This window comes from Phalacrocorax carbo, chromosome 25 (genome assembly GCF_963921805.1).
Source record: "Phalacrocorax carbo chromosome 25, bPhaCar2.1, whole genome shotgun sequence".
Classification (NCBI taxonomy): Eukaryota; Metazoa; Chordata; class Aves; order Suliformes; family Phalacrocoracidae; genus Phalacrocorax; species Phalacrocorax carbo.
Window position 1 is genome coordinate 3,910,819 of NC_087537.1, and position 12,266 is coordinate 3,923,084.

Below are 12,266 nucleotides of genomic sequence, written 5' to 3' on the forward strand. Positions count from 1 at the left end.
TCACCAGGACTCTTGCCGATTTGAGTATGACAACTCCTTGCCCAGCTGAGAAAAAAAAAAATGAAAGCCTTCGTTCTAATTTAAACGATTTGTTACAGAAAACTGCATCCTTGAAGAGGCAGCTAAACGGCTATTTACAAGGCTGGGAAGGACTCTCAACCCAAGCAGCGTGCTGAAGTCTTTGCTTCTTTTTCAACCCAGATAAAAATTGTATTCCTGGAAGTTATGAGCAGGGACATGGTATATTTATAAAATGCTGCAACAGAAATGGTGCTTTTCAGATCACCTGCCATTCTGACTGCCCAACCGCTAAGAGGCTCTTCTTAATGAAAAAATAAACACTTTGAACAGAGGCATGTGTGCAGAACTTAAAATATTATTTGGTCTAATCAGTATATGATCCACCTGAGACACTTACACTAAATTAAATTCCCATCTAGGCATACCTTGGCCCACCCCTTTCCCACACGGTCCAATAAAAAGCAAACAAAAAAAAAGCAAAATCAGGTGCTGTTAAATGGGGATGGGCAGAGAGATCACTGACCTACTCTCAAAAAATTGTTCCAGAAAAATATAATTTTCCAGAAGAGCAAAATTATATGGGGCCCACAAATCAAACCGTGCTGCTCGCCCTTTCTCCCCACTCCTCAAGCTTCACCCTTTCCCTGCCTTGGTAGGGCCCAAGAACTCCTCAGGCCTTACCTTTACTTCCCTATACATTAAGTCTTATCCTCCCTGGAAGAGTCTTTTGAGGTTCCTAAGGACAGGCACCACTCGCTGCCTGAGCAGAAAAAGGGTGGAGTGCTGAAACTCCAGAGACAAGTCTTTGTTCGGAGCGTTCATTAGATAATGGCAGTTGCGCTCACAAAAACAGTTATAAACAGAGCAAAAGGAAGTGACTTTGGTCAAAGAACTGCTCAGTTTTCACCCCTGACTTGGGTGATGTCAGAATTGCACCAGTTCTCCAGTTACCGGATGATCGCTGAGAGTAAATGAGACTTGAATACAGTGTTAAAAAATAAATAAATAAAAGGAAAAAAAGAGGGGGGGAAAAGCATAAAAGAAACACAGCCACATCTGCCTGGTCACCTGCCACTTTATCACCTCTGAAGAGGGAACACAAGTCATCCTCATTGCTAAATCATTACAAATCAGCTATAACAGTATCACAACCAAGTTCCACAATTAACTGCTCCTGCAGCATATCAATCCATTAAGCCCTACACAGCTGTGCTACCTTGGCAGTGCGGCTACAGGGGAAAAAAAAGAACCCAACCCCATACCCATCCCTCCCGCGCCAGAAAAACATGCCGCCCATATCTCATCTCTGACGGTGGCCGACAGCGGACACCCCGGGAAGGAGAAGCGAGCTGCCCCGGGATCCTGGTCCCATCGGCGGGTCGGGGCTTTCCCCAGCTTTGCCTTCGCAGCCCCTGGGTCGACGCCGCTTCATCTCCCCCTTCGCCGATTTAAAAGGCCGCTGCCTTCTCAATTAAAGAAATAATATAATCTCATTGAACGGCCTTGCTCCCCGCACCGTTCCCGAATGAAAATTGAAGAGGGCTACGCTAAAGCAGGGGAAGAGAGGTTCCTCCGTGAAAACAAAGGCTATAAAAAGGACAAATATGGATTTAAAGAGAAAACGCTTGTATACAAACAGATCACTGGATTCCTAAATGACGGCGGCGGTTCGGTCACCCAGACACATAACACCTTAACCACCACCACCATCCCCCCCAAGTGTTTTATATCCCTGTCGTCAGCGGGACCGTACCACGGCTGAAGTACTCTCCTACTTTCCTACCTCCGAGAAACGGGCTTTTACCTCGCCTTATTTTTAGAGGCACAAATCACACTGTGCACAACACATGACATGATGTAACCGCGAACACAGACATGGCCCAAACCAGTTCAAAATATAATGGTCAGTCAAAACAAATAAAAACCTGCAGTTCCTCCCATATCCTGACCGGTTTCATGGAAAACTACAGTTTGTCATTCAAGTGCATTTTACATAACAGGCAACATAATCTATATTTTGACCCACCTGTACGCAAATTTAACGAGAGGGGAGACAACACCTCGGTTTGTGAAAAGGATCTGCCTTTTTTTATATATTTTATCTTTTACACGACCCTCGTTTATACCCAAAAGGAGGCAAATTTCTCTGTAATCGAGCACTGGAAGATGCTAATCCCGTGATGTAAGTAAACACACGTACCGATCACGGAAAGCATTGCAGGATAGCCGTGCTCTTCCAGCTTGTTTTGAGAAAAATAAATCCGGATCGGCGGGGCCGGTTAGAAAAAATACAAAATAAAAATAAGCAGCCGGAAACTAAATACAGGAAAATGGCTTAGCAGCTCAAACCCACATGAAAAATTACGCTATTGTATATCCCCGGAGAAGAGGGAGAGTGCACCGTGACACATCCACGGCTCCCGCACGCCGGCACCGGTGACAGCGCCGGAGCCCACCGGGGCGCCGGGATTACCGGAGCCCGCTACGTTAATATTTTCCAGGCGGATTTAGGGACGGAGGAGCTGCTCCCCTCCACACGTCTTTGACAAGATTATGCAATTTTTTTTTTCTGTTTACTTTCTAAAGTTCCCGTGTGCCCTCCCTCCCCCCCCCCCGGTTACGGAATAGCGATATCCCCCCCCCCCCACCCCGTCCCTTCCCCGCCGCGGGGCCGGGCTCCGCCGCCGTGGGGCCGCCGGCCACGTGAGGGGCCCCGGCCGGGCCCGGCGGGACCCCGCCGCCCACCGGGCGCCTCCGGGCCGGGGATTTCAATTTAAAGTGGCGCCACCCCCCCACACCCCCGCCCGAGGGAACCGCAGCACCGGGGGCGGCGGGGAGGCGGGGGGGGGGGGGAGCGGGACGGCGGGTCAGCCCGCCCCCGGTTCCCCCGCCGCGACCCCCGCACTTTCCCCGGCAGCGGGAAGGGAGGGGAGGGAAAGGGGGGGGGGGTGGCGGGGGAGCCGCCTCCCGCCGGGCGGAGAAGTTGGGGCGCGGCGGCCGCCCCGCAGCGGGGCCCGGCGGGGCGCGGCGGCGGTAACAAAGGGGCGGCGGGGGAGGCGCGGGGCGGCGGGCGCGGAGCGGCGCGGGGCGAGCGGCACCTACCACGTGACGAGCGGCGAGCGCGGTCCGGGCGGGCTCGGCCCCCCACAAAATGGGCGCAGTTTGCAAACAAACCCCCGACCGAGGGGCGGCCGCGGTGCCGCAACCGGGGACGGGCGCCGCCAGCCCCGGCCGCAGCCCCGGCGCCCCCCCCCGCCCGCTCGGGCCCGCCCCGGCGGCAGGGGGGATGGGCTCGCCCGTCTCCCTCGGCGGGCGCAGAGCGGCGGCCGCAGTCCGGGCTGGGGCGGTGCGGTGCGGGGTTGCGGGGTGGGGGGGGGGGGGGGGAGCGGCCCCCCCACCCCCGGCTCGGAGCGCTGGGCGGCGGCGGCGGGGCGGGCCCGGCGGGCGGCGGGGCGCGGCGGAGCGGGCGCTGCGGTGCTTTTCTTCTCCCCCCGCTCCCCCCCGCTCCGGGCGAGCGCGGCAGCGGCGCGGCTCGGAAAATGGCGGCCGGGCTCCTTCTCTGCCCTCCCCCTCCCGTCAGCCGGAGAATGCACCGGGGGGGGGGGGGGAGGAGGAGGAGGAGGAGGGGGGAGAGCGCCACAGCGCCCCCGCCGGCAGTCGCGCGCACGGCGCCCGCCGCCCGCCCGCCCGCAGCCAGGGGGCCCCGCCGAGCTGCCGCCGCAGCGCCAGGCGCCCGCCGCGCGGAGGAGCTGCAGTGCGGGAGGGGCGGCCGCCGCCGGGGGAGCGGGGGGGTGAGTGGACGGACAGACAGACGGGGGGGGGCGGGGGCGGGGCGGCCCCGCCGCCTATTGTCCGGCCGCCGCGTCCGCCGCTGCGGGCGGCTGCTTCCCTGCCGCCGCCCACCAGGGGGCGCACGCCCGCCCCGCAGCGCGCAGGCGCGCTCGGCCCCGCTCAGGGGCGGGGTTCCGGCAGGACGCGCGGGGCATGCCGGGAGATGTAGTCCGATAGCCCCCCCGCAGCCCCGCCACGTGCCGCCGCGGGGTCCGGGCTCCCACAGCCTAGGACGGGGGCTCAGCCCTCTCCCTGCTGAAACTTTCACTGTTTTAAGGACACACACCCCCCAACAATACCCCCACCATTTCCCCTTTTTCCATCTCCGAGCTTGCTCCCCACAGAGAAACTTTCAGAGTTTTAAGCAGTTTCCCCCTCAAAACCAACACATCTACCTCTTCCATCTCCATCTGCAGCCCCGGGAGCTTTTTACTGGCTCACTTCACACTCCCCCTGCCAGGCTCTTCAGCTTTAGTCCCAAAAATTGTGCTTAAAAATTCCATTTAAACCTTTAAATCCAGAGCAGCTCTGGGAGGTGTCACCCGAAGCCAGCCAGGTTTAGAGGTGCTACTGCAAAATAGGGTCCCGGCTGCACAGGCACCTCCTCTGTCAGCCCCCCCGAAGGCTCCCAGTGTTGCCCGGTGAGCACCTGCACTCAGGGATGAAGGTCTGCACATGGGGATCCACAGCCCCTGATGTCAAGGGCTATGAACAGGCTTTAGAGCAAATGCCATAAGGAGACGTGGGGTTGGAAACTGCACGAGCACAATCTACAGCCGAGCAGAAGAGGGTCACTCATACTATGATAAGGATACTGCCTCCCCCTCCTTGACAAACTCCATCTCGCTACGTGCGCAGGTCACACCGAGAGGCTCGGAGCAGGAAAGAATTCATTTGGGACTGCAGAAACCATTTCACCTCTTTGACCTTCAGTTTTGCCATTTGCATGAGGGTGACGCCAGTCTGTCCGTCAGCACAGCTGGAGCCAAGGCGTGTACGTTCGCCTTACATTTGGGGTGCCACAAAACTGCTCAGCATTGCTGCCAGGCAAAGGCACTCTCCCCCCTCCGGTGGATCTACATGTTGATTTTGATTTGATATCTATTGCATTCAGCACACTACTTTCCCCTCGCTATAGCTATGCTGCCTCTACAGTAGAAATGCAGTTATGCCAATTAAAAAAAAAAAAAGTGCTTTATACCATCATTTGCCTGCAAAGGGGAAAAGCTACAGCAGTGCATGCTGTTATACACCAGAGAGGAGTGTTTGCCCTAGGGAGTTGGGTTTAGAGGAAAAAAAGTTGTACTGCCTCAACTGCAGAATTAGGTAAGACCTATGAATACTGTTTCCATAGCCAGTATGGGCAATCCTGATCTGTCTTATGCAGCACACAGACAAGTTTCTTTCTTCCTCTTGCTTCAAATCCCAGCACCGCACGAGGGGAAAATCAATGCTCCCCTCTGTTAAAAAGCATTTAGAGATACAGAGTCAAGATACTACCATTGCTCTTTAAAATCCAATATATCGCTTAACAAGTCACATGTGGAACTGTCATTACAGCTGGTTTTTTGGGGCCAGGAAATCCATGGGACAACACATTTCATAATTTTTTTTAAGGGCCTGCGTGGCCACCTACACTCACAGCCAGAACTACCCCAGAGGCCAGATGCTGTGTCCCTGCTGACCAACACAAATGCTCAAAACTTTGCTCATACTTAAGTGCTTTTAAAGAGACATGTCCTATTAAGGACAGCAGTTGCTGAATTTCATGCCCTAGGAGGGAGCTGCAGGCAGCCAGCTCTGCTCCTGTGCATGCCCCCTCTTGCAGCCACACTCCTCCCCTCCTAGATGGCCGTCCCCCATCCCAATGCACCCGTTACCCAGTTCTCAGCAATTCCATGCAGTACCTTGGAAAAAAATGAGCCTAGGGACCTTGAACTGGGCTTTATGTCAATGATGAAACAGTGCCAAGGAGGACATCAGGACAGTGTGTTATCAGCAACACTAAATCCAGCACACAACCGGGTCACGCGGAGAATATATTCTATTCTTAAAGGTAACAAAAATACTGTTCCTGAAAGACAGTCGCCTGATGAACTCAGACAGCGGCTTCACGCTTTCCCCTGATCTGTTTCTCTTCACCACACTTGGAGAGCTCTTTAGGAAGCCAGGACACAGGACCCTACAACAGCATGCATACCTCCGATTTCTTTTTCTCATCCTCATATCTACCTTGAATTCAGCCCAGCTAAAAAGCAGAAGTACCAACAAATGCTTTTTCATACAGGAACAGAAGAGGGAGGGCAATCTGTCGTGGAGGAAGTTAAAAGAAATTCCTGTGCAATAAAGTTTCTAATCTTTTGTTCCTTCTGCACTGCAGAATTTTCTGCTCATTGAGGCATGCCTAACCAAGAGGCGAGATCTCCAACTTGACAGTCTAGTACAGATCCGGACCTTCCTGCAGCACAGGCATATCTACAGCTTTCATCATTCAACCTGATCTGGAGATGATGTAGCAAAAATTGCTCTGCAGTCTAAAATAATACAACTTTTGCCCCTGACACATACCTTCTTACAGCCCTTCCAGTCTCCATTTTCCATTCAAAGTAGTGCCACAGCATCTCTTCCAGGTCACCTCGCTACTCCTGCGCTGACCGCCCTCACCCACGAGTCCTTCACACAGCTTCGTGACTGCTCTTGAGATGCCCCGCAGGAACAAGAAGGGCTCTCCCCAGTGAATCCACATTTTTAGGGCATCATCCCTTAAACCTTTCTTTGAAGTCACCCTCTTCCACAAAAGCATCAAGAACATAGGGTTCAATATATGGCGAGTGTTATGTACCCAACTACTCGTACCTGATTGTTACCTTGTCTTTCCCACACGCCTGTACCTAATGAATCCTTGTGCCTTGCTTTGATTGTACCTGCCTCAGAAATTTAACAGTCTCTATACAATAAGTATAGGCATAGCTGTACATATAGTTATATTGACAAATACACTATGACACATGATGGGAGACATCTGAGCCTGCAAAGACGCTAGATCAGTTTGATAAACACCCTGAAAGTAGAGAAGGCAATGGCCACTAAAGAACACAGTGATGAGCCTCCCTACAGATACAACAACTTGTGCGTCTTCATTTGCGACCCCATTAGATATCCTAACAAAAAGCAGCAAACTCAAATATCAGTGGCCACAGAGGCTTTGGAAGATGCGAGACTTGTCCGATTTAAAGCTAAATATAGATAAACTGTAGCAACAAGAGACCATTGCAGTGATCATTGCTCTTCTGATACTCTTACTCAACTTTAATGAACATGTCCGGTCAGGGTAAGAAAGGCATTTCTTAGCTGTGACAGACACAGCACATCCCAGCCAGCTATTCTGAAAATGCTCACTAAAAAGGAAAGAAAAAGAGCAAAGTCCTGAAAAAAACCCAGAAAGTAGAGCCACAGGAAGGTAAACAGTGCAGAGGCTGGCAGAGCTCAGCAACCCTGACACCTCCCTGATCAGGCAGGTACCTATTCTATTAATGCATCCTAAGGTCAAGCTACAAACCTGGATCTTCCCTGGGGACTTCCAGATCGAGGGATTAAGTTTTAGTTTGCTTGAGACAAACAGGAAATGAATACACAACTCGCTAAAAAAGCCGTGTGATCCACATAAGTAACACTCCTTGTTTGTAAACCCCCCTGATGTTTTAGACCAAGCCTTTTGATACAGACATTCATCATTTCAAGGACAACATGCATTGCTTGTCCTCATGTTGGAGAGTCTACTCCATAGAGCATCGGGACCTCTCACAGTCACAGCTCTCTTGTTACCCAGGCTAGGGCGGAAGCTATCATAATCTGCCACAAAGTTAAGTGGCATTTGTTATTATGACGTAGCAATAAGCTATATCGTATGACTCAATTACGGTTTCCACTACGAAATGTATTTCTATGGTTTCCATTTATATGGTTTCCACTGTGAAATGTATTTCTATGGTTTCCATATGGATGGGAGGCTGGGAATGTATGACTATTTAACAAAGGTAACAAGCAAACTTCACCACTGTGTTTCTCAACGCCTGCCAAAAGATGTTGGTCTTGTCATGCCATAACATACTTGAATACGCCACACTTGCATCACATCGATGCACATTGTACAGAAGGGCCTGATTTCCCAAAGGCCTCGTGGGAACTTCTATTTGTACCAGACTGGGGAATACAAAGCACCCTGAATTTTTAAGCTGTTAATCCACCTGGGGCCCGATAACCGGGTTTTATCAACTTGCAGAGGGTAAAGCATACAAATCTACATTTAGTCGCAACTCCTTATCATGTAGATCCCCATGAATTGCCAACAATATTATCATGTTGGCTTAGATCCATCCAAAACACATGCATGAAACATCACAAGAGGTGCAAGAGCAAGCCCCAGATCCCACCAGTTTTCTTGGGTATTTGGTTAAGAAACGCCATTAACGCAACACTTCTTTATGGAAATCAGTATGTTTTGTGCAGAGTACACTATACGATTCCAGACACTTAATGATGCAAGCCATAAAATAAAATACAAATTAATAGCGGAATAGGTAAGGGGGTGGCACACTTTAAAAGTCACATTCCTTCCATTTCAGGTTATAGGTAGTTATATCACGGGAGAGGAGGAAAAAAAAAGGAAAGTAGGAGAGGGAAATGCAATCCTGCACCAACCATGTAAAAGCCCTTGTCTTATAAAACTGTGAGACACAAGCTAACTGAGTTTTAAGCGACAACCCTTTAAAAGATCAACACTGAAACATACCTTAGGGGTTTTGTATAGTTACAGCATACACATTTCACACTTGTGTTCCCACTGCCAGGAGTAGCGTTCAGTTCCACCGTATGACAGACAAATTGATTAAGGAGTTTTCATGTCAATAAAAGTTAGAAGAATTAGTTAGGAACCCCGCAACTGGTAACAAGCACGGGTATGCTACCAGCAGCACAGAGCTGAGAGGGAGACCAGATTTATACCCTCTGCACAACTCAACCCTTCCTCTGTCTTCCAGTTGGAGAGTCTCGATCTACTTCCCTTTATCCTGGGAAAGGGAATCCACAAGCCATGGCTCATCGTCACAGAACATCTTCATGGATTTACCTTGCACCAAATCCTGCACCTCATGCTCCCTCTCATGAGTCAACAGCAAACCTGAGCCCTTGCAGGGCCAGCCTCCATCACTGCTGACACTGGAATGCAAAAGCTCTCCCTCCACCGCAAGCAAGATTAACACTGGTTTTAAGAGTCTCTGCTCATTAATTCATGTTATAGTCGCCTTTCTCAGATCCACTAACAGGAGTGTTAGTTTCTATTTCTGCTGTTGGGCACTTGCAACAAAATATCGCCCTATTGGTAGCAATGTGTAATTCAGTTTAATCCCAAACCGGAGCAGCAGTTTAACCAGACTGAACCATAGCCAATAACCAGGATATCAGATTATTCACCCTTTTGGTCATGCTCAAGAGTCATCTAACATCTTGATATCAAAGCTGTGCTCTGAGAACTTCTGTTCCAGAGATAACACAATCTGCAAGTCTCTGAGCCCCGAGTTTCAGGGCTTCACGCAAATGTCTCCGTCCCAGCCAAATCCACCTGACTTCAAACCCTCAGCAACGCAGGAAAACATCAGATACCATAGGTGGAAAGAGTCAAGCCCCTACACGCTCTCCTTGTTAACAATACTTCCTACGACAAGTCTAGCGCAGGAGAGCCGGTGCCCAGACGACCGCAGGGAAATGGCAGTGAGAGGAACAAGGCAGCGAGTGCCCCGTTTCTTGCAACCTCCACCACAGCACAGAGAGCTTTGGAGCAGCAGACTTCGTCCTGCGCATGTTATATGTGAAGGACCAGGCAGACCTTCCTGCTCCTCTGCTCCGAGAAACCCTCCCTCCCCTTTCAGCAGCTGCAGGTAAAGAGCTTTATAAAACTTAAGGGCTGTAATGGAGAAGCTCTCTTCTATGAGGAGAACGCACTGCAAACTGTGACAATAATATTAGGTGCTAGAGTTTGAACACAACTCAGGGATACAGGATACAAAAGCACTCACATACGTACTGACCGGAGGTTTACAGCAATTGGCGCAGGAACAGATGACACACTCATACACTTTAAAAAAAAAAACAAGGTCCAACTAGATCCTCGCCACAAGAGGCCAACGCCTCTGAGCAAAAATGCGGAGCGGACGTGACAGCCCGACACGACAAGAGCCTGCACATCCTCCTCGGTACACCCTCCCGCAGATGTACGCGGGACCCGCCGCCACCGGCGCGCCTCCTCGCCCTCGGCTCCTGCCAGCCCGTGGGAAGCAGAAAGGACCTGGCGTTATCCTCCCACGTGCCCATCCATGACCCGCTCTGTTGGAGGAAGCGGGTGTCTTCAGCACCCTCCCAAATCCAAAGCCAGGGCGCTCTCTCCAGCTGCCAGACACGGGTCCCAGCTGCAGGGCTCGGGCACTACCTGCGTATTTCCCAGCCATCAATACAACGATGACGCTGGCCCTCCATTTCAATGGCTTAAGTCCTCTTAAATTTTATTTTTAAAGCTCCAAGTTTTCCAGACTGAAGCATGAGGCTAACAAGCTCACGCTTGGAACTGGAATATTTTGTTAGACAGAGCAGCACCACTGTTGACTGCCGCAGACCCTCATTAGTTTGCGTACGCTCTGAAATCACAGGGCTGACAACACCCTAGGGCTACGGACAGACCCACCCGGGTGTTGAGCTTCACGCGGCCACGCACTAAACCCCTGTCTTTAGCCAATACATCAGCGTGTGGACTTTGGAAATAAGGACCAGTTTCCAGAGAAGCTATCTGCTGGCTTCCTACCGCTTTCAGCAGGAAAAGTAGGAACACTGACTTCCCAGAAATTTAGTAATAACCTCCAAAACCTATAACAGAAAGTTGTAATTCCTTTTTTAAAGCCCACACAACAACTTACTGTTATTATGTACACACAGAATAAGAGCCTTTACTGCGGTGTTAGCCAGCTGGAGATCAGATACCAGAGCAGATTTGTCTGAGGTCAGTGTGAAAAGACTGAGTAAAGATTTTTGGTTTTCCCATTACAAGAGAATTTGTCTAAATTCAGCCTCCATAATTGCCCTAAAGTCAGGCTGCTTTGGCTTGTAGATTTATGAAAAGAGGGAAATATCCTTCCCTTTAGCGCTTCCCTTTAGCTTTTATTCAGCTTCACAGAACTTGACCGCCGTACCTATGTGTTTACGACACAATTCTTAACCTGTAAGAACATCAGCAAGGTAAGAGGTGACTTTTCAAAACAAGCATCAGCAAATGCTTGCCGCCCTCCGCTCCAGACCCAGAAGCACTACAGCCACTTCACACATGGGGAAGCCAGAAGCATGGAAACGTGAGTGTGAAAACCCAGGTTTAAGCCTTCTGTCTTCATGGGATGGAGCAGAGACCACTCTGACAGGTATGCACAAAACTCTCTCAGTGTTATAAGCATATATATAAACCAATTTATAGCAGCAAGTAAAAAGAATCTGATTGATGTAAACCCATGGTTTAAGGATGCACGCAATAAGGGGGAAAAGAGAAGTAGGAAATCTCCTTTTCTGGGCAAGTCATACCTTAATGTCTCGACACTGTTGCATACACGGACAGGTAATACCTGGAAATACCTACGCACGCTCCCAAGAGAAGGCTGCGCATCTTTTCGCTACATACAGACATTAGAAGGGTTTTGGAGAGAAACACCACGCACACACGGGATTGAGACCACATTTCCAGCCGTATTCCCAAACCTCCATTTTAAAGTTACGCATTCACCACAAACCTACGTGCGGGGCTCCAGGCTCATCCCGCACCACCAGAAACCGCACCGCCGCCTCCAAACGCAACTCGGCGCATCCAACCCAGCCGGCGCCGCGGTTCGCGAAACCCAAGGGCCGGCCTCGCTACGCCGTCTGGGGAGAGGGGGAGACCGTACCTCGCCGGGCATCTTGGCCAGGCCCATCCTCGCCACCTGCGGTCCAGGCGGTCAGCCGGCGGCGCGGGGAGGGCCTCCGGATCCTTCCAGCCTCCGCCGACGCCTGGTAGGTCTGCAAGTTTCTTATTTATTTATTTGAGGAGGTGATAAAAAAATCCAGGACCTGGGGAAAGAAAGGGCTGTCAGCAGAGAGGGGCGGCACAGCCCGTGCGACCCCGGCCCTCCCGCAGCCCCCCCTCACCCCCATCCCGCCCCGGGCCGGCCGCGGGGCCCGGCAGCGCCCAGAGGCCGGGCCGGGGGTGCGGGGGGCTGCCACCCCCGGATCCTTCTAGAAACCCCCCCCCCGGGGCCCGGCCTCCCTTCTCCGGGCTAAAATGGAGGCCCGGGGCGGGAGGCGGGGGGGTCCCCGCTCCGCACGGAGCCGGCCGGGCCCGGCCC

At 51.7% G+C, this 12,266-nt stretch overlaps 1 protein-coding gene across 6 annotated transcripts in view; it reads right to left on the minus strand.

Moving 5' to 3' along the window:
• Positions 1-12,053, minus strand: part of KANSL1 (KAT8 regulatory NSL complex subunit 1) — a 101,522-nt gene extending 89,469 nt beyond the window's left edge. For 3 of the 6 annotated variants that reach the window (XM_064473503.1, XM_064473502.1, XM_064473499.1), the window contains exon 1: positions 3,124-3,578. The gene's annotated coding sequence lies outside the window, so the exon portion shown is untranslated. Of the gene's footprint in view, positions 1-2,221; positions 2,241-3,123; positions 3,579-11,828 lie in introns of those variants that run through there. The other 3 variants (XM_064473500.1, XM_064473504.1, XM_064473501.1) reach the window with 3 other exon arrangements.
• Between the last annotated feature and the right edge of the window lie 213 nt (positions 12,054-12,266).